The sequence below is a fragment of the Salmo salar genome, chromosome ssa13, assembly GCF_905237065.1.
Source record: "Salmo salar chromosome ssa13, Ssal_v3.1, whole genome shotgun sequence".
Lineage (NCBI taxonomy): Eukaryota > Metazoa > Chordata > Actinopteri > Salmoniformes > Salmonidae > Salmo > Salmo salar.
Window position 1 is genome coordinate 28,328,409 of NC_059454.1, and position 13,680 is coordinate 28,342,088.

The following is a 13,680-nucleotide window of genomic DNA, read 5'->3' on the forward strand; positions in this document are numbered from 1 at the left end:
TGACTGGTACTGTAGCTGTCTTGTATCTGAATCTCCTGTCAATCCCATCACCAGTATACATGTGATCACTGAGCGGCACACATGTACACGCACGCATTCACGGGCACACACACATTCACATCAACACCCAGTCAGACCTTCTCTGCTCTCTCTCTACTTAACTATCAGAGCACACACACACACTCCCAATGCTGTTTCCTGGCTGTCCATTCTGCCCTCCTTTGTGTAGGATCTCTCTCCACTGCTTCCCGAGCCGCCAGAGGGAAATGTTTATCCCCTTGTTTTCCTCTGGCTGTGAGGTCAGGTTGGACAACTGAGGTAGAGGCTGTGTGTGTGTGTGTGTGTGTGTGCGCGTGGGCATGTGTGTATGTGACTGGCATTGTGTATGCTGGGCTTGGAGACCGTGTGTGGGAGCGGGGCCGGGTGGGGCTCTACAGTCTGGCCCTTTGTGTGGCTGCTGTGTAGGAGGGAGAGCAGGAACGAGGGGCTCTCTCTCTCTATCGCTCCTCTCTTCCTCAGCATTGTCTTACACCTCTCAAGGCCAGAGACAACACAATGCTGCAGGCAGGGCCTCAGACAGCCCAGCACAGCTCAGTGGGAGAGACATGGAGAGGGGGAGGACTGTGAAAGGATACACTGACAGAGGGAGGAAGGAGGAGACAGTGAGGAAGAGGAATACAGTGAGGGAAAGGGAGGGAGGACTGAAGGGATACACTGAGCAAGGGGGGAGGAGAGAGTAAGGAATGACTAAAAGGATACAGTGTGAGACAGGCCTAAATGGTAAAAAAGTGAGCCAGAGGCAGGACTAAAAAGATACTGTGAGAACGCCATAACCAAACATAGGATAGTGTATGTATGCCAGTCACTCCATAAATAAACCATTATAGTTCTGTCTTACCGTTTGGGTATTATTGAGGAAGAATTTAGGGCCCTTACTAAATAAAAAAAATCCCCAACTGGCTTTCCAGTCAAAAACATTAGCCTAGACACCAGGCTATTGCCTCTTTAATGAAATAAATACAATGTCAACAATGCCAATATGTTGCCTCGATAGCGTGGGAAGTGTTGTTTTCCCTTCTCCTGGGAATCTTGTCTGTCAGCCTACCTGAATAAACACCCTACACCTGCTCCATTATTGGCCTAGAATTGCCATTTTACAATATGCCTACAACTGACTGATGCAACCGGCACCTGGTGACTAGGTTTAAAGTCCAGGTAGCAGATAATGGACCTTATCAGTATGTAGTTGGTGCTGTATATTAATGGGTTCTAACTTGAAGAATCATTTGTTAGTTTACAATTGTATAATTTTATACTCCCCGCATATAAAAACCAAGAACACTGCTGGAAAGCCCCAAACGCAAGATGGTAATTTCTATGACTGCGGGTTGGGAAGGCAGGTAGCCTAGTGGTTAGAGCGTTGGGCCGGTTACCAAAAGGTTGCTGGATTGAATCCCTAAGCTGACAAGGTAAAAATCTGTCGTTCTGCCCTTGAACAAGGCAGTTAACCCGCTGTTCCCCGGTAGGCTGTCATTGTGAATAAGAATTTACTCATAAATAAATAAAAAATGACTCGCACAGTGGAGGAACATATTGCCTGTAGCCATATATACATGCTAAGCACTTCACTTTTTAGTATGGAAAACGTCTGTGAGGATTTTTCTACTATATTCACAAGATATTGACACTATATCAATCTAATTTCATCAATTACATGTGGGAAAACGTATTTGAGTGAACTAATGGTTTCCACGTGTAATTGATGAAATTAGATTGTAATAGTGTCAATATGTTGTGAATATAGTAGAAATTTCCTCACAGCCGCATGCCAGCAGCAGATGAAACAAAATGTGAATTCTCTCCTCCCTCTCTCCCCAGTTTTTAACTGGCTAGATTTCTGATATTTACTAGCACATACCAGTGACAAACTTAGCTATGTTATCGACATATGGCAGTACACAAACAAACTCTAGCTCACTTATTTTGGCCAGCTAGATAGAAATAGCCACAAGTTTATTCAGAATGGATTTAGAGGATAGCTAGCTATAGCAAGCTAATGTTATCTGCTGCCTCTTCAACAAGAACCAACTGTGACCACATTGATACTAACATTAAAAAAAATACAAATCCACAATCCACCCCTCCAAAGAAAACATGGCTTTGGGGCTTTGCCGAAATGCCACCCGATCCGTGATCGGATGCATGGCCGAGGCATTTCAGTTTAGCCCGTAATTGGTAGGCCCTATAGAAAACTCCCCCAGAGCCACAGAATGGCTGAATTACCGCAACTCGCAGCCCCGACAAACACCTTAAACTCCGGTTTCCATATTCCATTCCTAAAATGCCATAAATCCAGTTTAGCTGTAGGGAATATCTTGGCGATGCCGTAGCCCATAGCAGATGTCAGAATAAAATCCTGCTGGAGATGTCCATCAACACGTGTGGATCCATCTGACGAACCATCCACATACACAGACACACGATTGCTGACAGCCTGCAACTACCAAATCACAACTACCGTTGACCAAAATCCCAAGTCCACCACTCCAAAGAAAGCCTGGCTGGCTTCTCCAAATCCGTGCTTTATTCATAGAACCGGGATTATGTCCGTTTCTGTTTTCTTCCTACATATTATGTGCCTCTATCTCTTGAACCGTTCACTGAAAGATAAGACACTCAGGAACACAATATACTGAGTATACCAAACATTAGGAACTCCCCCTCCCCCTCTTTTGCCCTCTGAACAGACTCAATTCGTTGGGGAATGGACCCTACAACGTGTTGAAAGCGTTCCACAGGGATGCTGGCCCATGTTAACTCCAATGCTTCCCACAGTTGTGTCAAGTTGGCTGGATGTCCTTTGGGTGGTGGACCATTTTTGATACACACGGGAAACTGTTGAGCGTGAAAAACCCAGCAGCGTTGCAGTTCTTGACACAAACTGGTGCGCCCGGCAACTACTACCATACCCCGTTCAAAGGCACTTAAATATTTAGTCTTTCCCATTCACCCTCTGAATGGCACACTTACACAATCCATGTCTCAATTGTCTCAAGGCTTAAAAATCATTCTTTAACCTGTTTCCTCCCCTTCATCTACACTGATTGAAGTGGTATCAATAAGGGATCATAGCTTTATTCGTGCTTCCCATGACTGGGTTTTTGTATTTTAAATGTGTACATACACTACATGACCAAAAGTATGTGGACATCTCATTAATATGGAGTTGGTCCCCCCTTTGCTGCTATAACAGCTTCCACTCTTCTGGGAAGGCTTTCCACTAGTTGTTTGAACATTGCTGTGGGGACTTGCTTCCATTCAGCCACAAGAGCATTAGTGAGGACGGGCACTGATGTTGAGCGATTAGGCCTGGCTCACAGTCGGGGTTCCAATTCATCCCAAAGGTGTTCGATGGGGTTGAGGTCAGGGCTCTGTGCAGGCCAGTCAAGTTCTTGCATACTGATCTCCACAAACCAATTATGTATGGACCTCGCTTTGTGCAGAGGGTATTGTCATGCTGAAACAGGAAAGGGCCTTTCCCAAACTGTTTCCACAAAGTTGGAAGCACAGGGTCATCTAGAATGTCATTGTATGATGTAGCGTTAAGATTTCCCTTCACAGTAACTAAGGGGACTAGCCCGAACCATGATAAACAGCCCCAGACCATTATTGCTTGTGTGGCTTACCATTTCGCGGCTGAGCCATGGTTGCACCTAGACTTCGCACTTCACAATAACAGCACTTACAGTTGGCCGGTGCAGCTCTAACAGGTCAGACACTTTTGTAACTGAGCTGTTGGAAAGGTGGCATCCTATGAAGGTGCCACGTTAAATGTCACTGAGCTCTTCAGTAAGGTATAATGTGTATATTTATGTTTTATATACAGGGCACATTTGTAAAAGACACCTAGGTCTCAATATTCTTTCCTGTTAAAGGGTAAATTAAAAAAAAAATTGCTTTCACTTAGATTGACCTGGTCAGTCTATGTCATGGAAAGAGTTCTTAAAGTGTTGTACACTCAGTGTATATGTACCCACAACCTGCATAGGACTCATTAGAATAGAGTGGACAAGACTTGGTACTAAGTCAGACTGGGGGAAACAGAAGATCAAAATGATTGCCTGATGATCTTCTGAACATCCAAATACATTTTGTAATAGCCCAAATTAAAAAAGGAAACATTGGCCACTGATTGTCATTTCTTTCACATTTAAAAGAAAATATCAAAATGGGGTCACAGGCCTACAAAGATTAGACCAGGGTTTCCCAGAGACACTTTCTCCAGGTATTGGCTGAAGAGGGAGTTTCCGCCATTGTTAAATCTTTTACAGGTTGTGTGCACAGGAGAAGGGTGAAGAATGTCTTGTCTTATCTTCAATCTTTAATGTCTTATCTTTTAAAACACAGTCGGTGGGGATCATAGAGGATGGGCAGAGTGAGTGGCTGTGTCCCAAATGGCACTCTTATTACTGGCACTCTTATTACCTATGGGTCATGGTCAAAAGTAGTGCGCTATGTGTGGAATAGGATGCCATTTGGCACGTACAGTGACTGGATGAAATGAGGCAGATGCCTTGGTGTGAATGTGATTAATGTACTGTGCTGCTGCATTTTGTAGCAAGATAATTGAATTATGGAAACATCAGTGGACTGAGAGAATATGACTTTTGGTGGAGTTTGGCCCCCGGGGGCCTTTTTTAAATTGGAGCTGAATTCAGCACTTAGCCCCCTAAGTCATTTAAGTTGATGTTTCTGGACGTGTTGTGTGTGTTCCACTTTGGGAGGATGCCTGGTGAACCCAGTGAAAAACCGTAGTGTCTACTGATTGTCTGACTAGCTAGTTTACAGTTGTTGTGACCTTTTATTTGTTTGTATGTTTTGTGCAAAGTTAAACATTGTTCTGTGCACTTACATTAGTCTCACCGGTCTCACCAAACCTGATGATAGAAAGCTGTAATGACTTTAATCATATATTCTTTGGAAATAGCTGGCACTTCTCACTGAGGACGGTGAGAGAGTATGGTGTCTGAAGTTAATGAGAATACTAGCAGACTTCTTTCCCCTGAAGTCAGTCAGTCAGGGAGAGATGGAGAATCAGAGATACAGTAAGCAGCAGCACTCCTCTAGAGAGAGAGAGAGAGAGAGAGAGAGAGAGAGAGAGAGAGAGAGAGAGAGAGAGAGAGAGAGAGAGAGAGAGAGAGAGAGAGAGAGAGAGAGAGAGAGAGAGAGAGAGAGAGAGAGAGAGAGAGAGAGAGAGAGAGAGAGAGAGAGAGAGAGAGAGAGAGAGAGAGAGAGAGAGAGAGAGAGAGAGAGAGAGAGAGAGAGAGGTCCAGAAGGGGTGTGTCTAAGCAGTTCCCCCAAACACAGAGAGTGAGCGCAGCAATAGAGAGAGGGGCTTAATAAAATGAATTAGTGCTAAATCACACTGCAGGCACGGTGTGCACTGGCCTACCAAGCGCAATGAGCGCGAGAGGCTGCATATTAAACATGATGAAAATCCTAATGACATTCCTTAGAGGAGAGTGGCCACGCTAAATGTCAGTGACCTAGATTGAGATCACCTTCCTGCTGATTTTTTCATGCGGAACAAAAATCTGCAACACATTTAATTTACCGTAGCCAAGAGCAGTGTAGTATGGGAATGGAATGGGGGTCTCTGGTCTTGTCTACACTTGCATGCGACTTCTGCTATCAGAATACAAAGATCGCATTGAAAAGATGGGTTGCTTTGTGGTCTGATTGTGTTCAGATCTGTCTGACCACTTCAGGAGGTGGTCAGGGATGCATCGTGTGCGAATTTCTCCTCAGTCTGGACACGATCAGGCTACCGAAAGTCCTGTTGCCTCACACGCGCAGTAGCGACTCCTGTGGCGGCCAGGCGCATGCACGCTGACACGGTCACCAGGTGTTTCCTCTGACACAAAATGTATTTTTTTTTGTGGATGGGTATAATTTGTATGAATAAAATTGTAATATTTAAATGGACTAAATTGTTTAATTTTGTATACATTTATTTACATTTGCATCGGGACGCTGAATTCCGGTAGACAGAAACGGCCCGATGTACTGGACGATTCTGGGCAGTCATCCATTTTGATTCCGAGCCGAATCAATCAATTCCGGCCCCCTGGAAGAGGGCCGCTTCTGGGCCGATTCCTCATTGCTAGCTGGGTAGCCAGCTAACCTCTGTAGCTAGCCAGCAAGCTAGCAAGCAACACTAATGGGATTGCAAACGGGTTAGTATAACTCTAGCTGGACAAAAAAATGTTTTCTAAAGCAGCTGGTTAGCATTTATGAAGCCAGCAAACACATTCCTCACACGCTAGGAACATATTTCCTACTACGTTTAATGAAAAAAGGTGCCTCTTTCTGCTGATGACGTTGCCCAGTGGATACGCTTTTGGTAGCCTGATTGCATCCAGAGTGAGGGGAAATCCTCACACAATGTGTCCCTGACCATGACTTTGGGGGGAGGGGAGGGTTATGATTTCTTGGCGATGATGAATTTCAAGTTCATCTTTGCAAAAGAAATTTGGTCTCACACAGCATTCTATCTGATATGGAAATATAGCATATATCAACAAGTATACTATATATACAAAAGTATGTGTACACCCCTTCAAATTAGTGGATTCGGCTATTTCAGCCACACCTGTTGCTGACAGGTGTATAAAATTGAGCATACAGCCATGAAATCTCCATAGACAAACATTAGCAATAGAATGTCCTTACTGAAGAGCCCAGTGACTTTCAACGTGGCACCGTCATAGGATGCTATCTTTCCAACAAGTCAGTTCATCAAATTTCTGCCCTGCTAGAGCTGCCCCGGTCAACTGTAAGTGCTGTTATTGTGAAGTGAAAACGTCTAGGAGCAACAACGGCTCAGTCACAAAGTGGTAGGCCACAAAAACTCAAAGAACCGGACCACCGAGTGCTGAAGCGTGTAGCGTGTAAAAATCGTCTGTCCTCGGTTGCAACACTTAGTACCGAGTTCCAAACTACCTCTGGAACAACGTCAGCACAATAACTTCTCGTCGAAAGCTTCATTTATCCTTTATTTAACTAGGCAATGTCATGAAATGGGTTTCCATGGCCGAGCAGCCTCATACAATCCTAAGATCACCATGTGCAATGCCAAGCATCGGCTGGATGCTCTTGTGGCTGAATGGAAGCAAGTCCACGCAGCAATGTTCCGACATCTAGTGGAAACCTTTCCCAGAAGACTGGAGGCTGTTATAGCAGAAAAGGGGGGACCAACTCCATATTAATGCCCATGATTTTGGAATGAGATGTTCGACGAGCAGGTGTCCACATACTTTTGGTAATGTAGTCTACCTCTATCTTCTATCGTTTTTCTGCGTCCAATCTGTATCAATATGTGTCAGTGGGAGAGAAAAGCGATGACATGTAGAACTCAGCAGTGTGTTCCTTGAAAGCATCGGAGCAGGGAAATATTTACTTTATGCACATAAATTAAAGCAGTGTGTACGCGTCTGGGGAACAAGCTCAGTGTTTTCTGCATTATGTGTCAGTGAGAGTGAGAACACACCTTTTTTGTTCCTGGACTGTGTAAAAATACACATACACACATAGCAGGATAAACAACAATCTACAGTATCTATGTAGATGTTCAACTGCCCCAGCATTCTCCTCAATAGATCCTAATGAGGAACAATCTTTCTTCAAGTGCAGTCGCAAAACCCATTAAGTGCTATGATGAATCTGGCTCTCATGAGGACCGCCACAGGAAAAGGAGACCCAGAGTTACCTCTGCTGCAGAGGACAAGTTCATTAGAGTTAACTGCACCTCAGATTGAAGCCCAAATAAATGCTTCACAGAGTTCAAGTAACAGACACATCTCAACATCAACTGTTCAGAGGAGACTGCGTGAATCAGGCCTTCATGGTCGAATTGCTGCAAAGAAACCACTACTAAAGGACACCAATAAGAAGGAGAGACTTGCTTTGGCCTAGAAACACGAGCAAATGACATTAGACCGGTGGAAATATGTCCTTTGGTTTGATGAGTCCAAATTTGTGATTTTTGGTTCCAACCGCCGTGTCTTTGTGAGACACAGAGTAGGTGAATGGATCATCTCCGCATGTGTGGTTCCCACCGTGAAGCGAGGAGGAGATGTGGTGGTGCTTTGCTGGTGACACTGTCTGTGATTTATTTAGCATTCTGCAGCGATACGTCATCCCATCTTGTTTGCGCTTCGTGGGACTATCATTTGTTTTTCAACAGGACAGTGACCCAAAACACACCTCCAGGCTGTGTAAGGGCTATTTGACCAAGAAGGAGAGTGATGGAGTGCTGCATCAGATGACCTGGCCTTCACAATCATCCGACCTCAACCCAATTGAGATGGTTTGGGATGAGTTGGACCGCAGAGTGAAGAAAAAGCAGCCATCAAGTACTCAGCATATGTGGGAACTCCTTCAAGACTGTTGGAAAAGCATTCCAGGTGAAGCTGGTTGAGAAAATGCCAAGAGTGTGCAAAGCTGTCATCAAGGCAAAGGGTGGCTACTTTAAAGAATGTAAAATATTTTGATTTGTTTAACACTTTCTTTTGGTTACTACATGATTCCATATGTGTTATTTCATAGTTTTGATGTCTTTACTATTATGTAGAAAATAGTAAAAATAAAGAAAAACCCTTGAATGAGTAGGTGTGTCCAAACTTTTGACTGGTACTGTACGTACATACATACATACATACAGTTGAAGTCGGAAGTTTACATACACTTAGTTTGGAGTCATTAAAACTAGTTTTTCAACCACTCCACAAATTTCTTGTTAACAAACTATAGTTTTGGCAAGTCGGTTAGGACATCTACTTTGTGCATTACACAATACATTTTTCCAATAATTGTTACAGACAGATTATTTCATTTATAATTCACTGTATCACAATTCCAGTGGGTCAGAAGTTTACATACACTAAGTTGACTGTGCCTTTAAACAGCTTGGAAAATTCCAGAAAATTATGTCATGGCTTTGGAAACTTCTGATAGGCTAATTGACATCATTTGAGTCAATTGGAGGTGTACCTGTGGATGTATTTCAAGGCCTCCCTTCAAACTCAGTGTCTCTTTGCTTGACATCGTGGGAAAATCAAAAGAAATCAGCCATGACCCCAGAAAAATAATTGTAGACCTCCACAAGTCTGGTTCATCCTTTGGAGCAATTTCAAAATGCCTGAAGGTACCACATTCAGCTGTACAAACAATAATACAAAAGTAGATAAACCATGGGACCACGCAGACGTCATACCGCTCAGGAAGAAGACGCATTCTGTCTCCTAGAGATGAACATACTTTGGTGCGAAAAGTGCAAATCAATCCCAGAACAACAGCAAAGGACCTTTTGAAGATGCTGGAGGAAACAGGTACAAAAGTATCTATTTCCACAGGAAAACTAGTCCTATATCGACAAAAACCTGAGAGGCCGCTCAGCAAGAAGCCGCTGCTCCAAAACCGCCATAAAATAGCCGGACTACAGTTTGCAACTGCACATGGGGACAAAGGTTGTACTTTTTGGAGAAATGTCCTCTGGTCTGATGAAACAAAAATATAACTGTTTGGTCATAATGACCATCGTTATGTTTGGAGGAAAATGGTGGACGCTTGCAAGCCGAAGAACACCATGCCAACCGTGAAGCACGGGGGTGGCAGCATCATGATGTGGAGGTGCTTTGCTGCAGGAGGGACTTGTGCACTTCACAAAATAGATGGCATCATGAAGACGGAAAATGATGTGGATATATTGAAGCAACATCTCAAGATGTCAGGAAGTTAAAGCTTGGTCGCAAGTGGGTCTTCCAAATGGACAATGACCCCAAGCATACTTCCAAAGTCTTGGCAAAATGGCTTAAGGACAACAAAGTCAAATTATTGGAGTGGCCATCACAAAGCCCTGACCTCAATCCTGTAGAGAATTTGTGGGCATAACTGAAAAAGCGTGTGCGAGCAAGGAGGCCTTCAAACCTGACTCAGTCAGGAGGAATGGGCCAAAATTCACCCAACTTATTGTGGGAAGCTTGTGGAAGGCTAACTGTAACATTTGACCTGAGTTATACAATTTCAAGGCAATGCTACCAAATACTGATTGAGTGTATGTAAACTTCTGACCCACTGGGAATGTGATGAAAGAAATAAAAGCTGAAATAAATCATTCTGTCTACTATTATTCTGACATTTCACAATTTAAAAATAAAGTGGTGATCCTAACTGACCTAAAACAGGGAGTTTTTACTAGGATTAAGTGTCAGGAATTGTGAAAAACTGAGTTTAAATGTATTTGGCTAAGGTGTCTGTAAACTTCCAACTTCGACTGTACATACACACACACACACACACACACACACACACACACACACACACACACACACACACACACACACACACACACACACACACACACACACACACACACACACCTCATTCTGAGGAGGGAGCAAGAATGTGGGCTCTTTAAATAGAGCCATGCTGCTGAATCATGCTGTAATTGGCCTGGTGGACTCTGCAGGTGTGTGTGTGTCTGCGTGTCTGCGTGTGTGTGTGTGTGTGTTTCTATGTGTGTGAATGCTTGTGTGCATGTGTGAATATATGATCTTTCAGTGCAGCCATGGAGAATGTGACATACTTTGTAGCAGAAATACTCTGTAGCAGTATTGGAGGAGTTTATTTACTGTAATATGACTTTTGTCCAAGGCACTGGACTCAAGCATTCCTACAGACCAGTCTTTCTCTCTCATCCTGACTGCTATTGACTGAACATTCCACATTACATCTAGGGTTCTCCTTCCTTCAATAATCCATTCTGTTCAAGTTTGGGGAGGGGAGGGGTGAAAGACAGGGGAGGCATGGGGGGGGACAAGATCTTATCTCAGAAATGAATGTGATCGCTCATCTGAAATAAGCTACAGTGATCATTTTATCCATCATATAATTCAATTGGAGCTTTATCCCCAAACTGAGCATTTGCTGAAGGAAGGTCTTAAAGTGCAGTATAATTTTTCTATGTGTCTCTTTTTATGAAAACCCAGTGCTTTTGTAGAAGTCCTATTCACTGCTTACAATATAACACATATACCAGCATCAGGGCAGTCCAGATGCCTATTTTGTCCCATGTGTTTGTGGACTCCTCTTCTCTAGCACAGAGATGTGAATAAGAGATAGGTCTCTTGGGTTCAGGATGTGAGAAAGAAAAAAATGGTACCCTGGTATTGAATCTCCTGCATGTGAGTGAATACTTTTCGCTGTGAAATATTGGGAATCTACTGGCGGAAAAAGGAATTTGCTTGTCTTATTTCCCCAACCCCCTCTCTCTCTCCCTCCCTCTCTCCCCCTCCCCTTTCTGCTTGCATTTTGTCTTTTCTTTTTTGTCCACCCTCTCTCTCCATCTCCCTTCTCCCTCCCTCGCTCTCGCTCCATCTCATTCCCTCCCACTCTTTCCTCCCTCTCTTACTTTATCTCTCTCTTCTCCCCATTTGCAAAATGAAGATGGTTCCTTTAACACTACACATGTTCCTCTCAGGGCCTTCCCCCAGCCCTCAGAGTCCACCCCATCCTCTGCTTCTCCCTCTCTCTCTTCTTTTTTCTCTCCGTCTCTTTCCCTCTCCTTCGCTTTGAAGCTGCAGTGTCAGTCCAAAGGGAGTGGCCCATTGTTAACCCCCCTCTCCTCTCCTCTCTTTGGTCATTCTGTTCTGTTCTGGTCAGATGCCACTGACTGCCAGGGAGTGTGCATCTTGACAAAACTTGTACACTTGAACACTGTAACTAGTCTGGCTCCCAGCCTCTGACACCCGTTGTGTCCAGTCCTAGTTCACACGTTAGTGTGTCAGAAGCAGCCCGACATACATGAATACTGTACAGGAAAAATGGATGTGCCTTTCCTTCATCATGGTCACGGTGGTGGTACCTCCAGCCCACACCTCCCCAGAAAGCTATTTCATTCCAGATTGCCTGTCTCCATGAATATTAATAATCATTCAATCTGAGAAAGATGACTACCAAATGCACCAAATGAATGTTTGTGTCCCTCTAAAGAGAGGGGAGCTGGGGTACTACTGTATGGAACTGTGTGGATTCTTCTCCCCGCTCTCCTTTTTTAGGCTCGTACATAATGCGAATATGAATTTGCTTTCATCGGAGGAGAGAAAGATGCGAGGTACAGTAGCTAGTGTATTACACTGTCCATATCCTCTATCTAGTGTTCTCTCTCTTCCTCTCTTCTCCTCCCCTCATCTTCCCCCAGGAGAGTGGGAGAGCAACACTACAGTTCAAATCAATTCAAATGTTATTGGTCACATACACATATTTAGCAGATGTTATTGCGGGTGTAGCGAAATGCTTGTGTTTCTAGCTCCAACAGTGAAGTGAAATCTAACAATTCACAACAATACACACAACCTAAAAGTAAAATAATGGAATTAAGGACTATATAAATATTAGGATGAGCAATGTCGGAGTGGCATTGACTAAAATACAGTAGAATAGAATACAGTCTATACATATGAGGTGAGTAAAGCAAAAATAGAACCTTGAGATAGAAGCTGTTTTTCAGTCTCTCCATCCCAGCTTTGATGCACCTGTACTGACCTCGCCTTCTGGATGATAGCGGGGTGAACAGGCCGTGGCTCGGGTGGTTGTTGTCCTTGATGATCTTTTTGGCCTTCCTGTGACATCGGGTGCTGTAGGTGTCCTGGAGGGCAGGTAGTTTGCTCCCGGTGATGCGTTGTGCAGACCGCACCACCCTCTGGAGAGCCCTGCGGTTGCGGGCGGTGCAGTTGCCATACCAAGCGGTGATACAGCCCAACAGGATGCTCTCAATTGTGCATCTGTAAAAGTTTGTGAGGGTTTTCGGTGCCAAGACAAATTTCTTCAGCCTCCTGAGGTTGAAGAGGCGCTGTTGCGCCTTCTTCACCACACTGTCTGTGTGGGTGGACCATTTCAGATTGTAAGGGATGTGTACACAGAGGAACTTGAAGCTTTCCACCTGCTCCACTGTGGTCCCGTCGATGTGGATAGGGGTATGCTCCCTCTGCTGTTTCCTGAAGTCCACGATCGGCACCTTTGTTTTGTCGACATTGCGTGAGAGGTTATTTTCCTGGCACCACACTCACAGTTGCAACAGTAGATCAGTGGGTGAGTGATGGGAGAGAAGCAGAAGAAAGGCTTCTGAGTCATTAAACATTGGGATGTTTCTGTAAATCAGCAGATCCATTAGTTCTAACCTAGCTATATATCATCTATAGGTGGATCCTGTCTGGTTTAGAAAACCATCATGTCAATCTAAGAGAAATACTTGGGGACAAAAGCACTAGAATTGTTTTTACAGTGGATGTTGTATTTCGCTGGATTAGGCCTAATTGCACAGGCTTATTACTGAATCCCTTTTTGTTCCATATCCTATACAGTACGTCAGAATATATATTGTGTTTCTTGTTTTTGTTTGATTAGCCAGCTACAGCCCAATCATGTTATACAACACACATGTTAAATATGTTCATGGTTGGTATGGATATGAGTAAAGAGGTACAGACAGACACTCTATAGAGCTGAATAAGCTAATGCTTCCCCTCTCTCTCTCTCTCTCTCTCTCTCTCTCTCTCTCTCTCTCTCTCTCTCTCTCTCTCTCTCTCTCTCGCTCTCTCTCATTCTCTCTTTCTTTCTCTC

At 44.0% G+C, this 13,680-nt stretch overlaps 1 protein-coding gene across 2 annotated transcripts in view; it reads left to right on the forward strand.

Annotated features, from left to right (window-relative positions):
* LOC106566803 (nucleolar protein 4-like) overlaps positions 1-13,680 on the forward strand; it is a 190,939-nt gene that overhangs the window by 117,465 nt on the left and 59,794 nt on the right. The gene's annotated exons all lie outside the window — the stretch shown is intronic.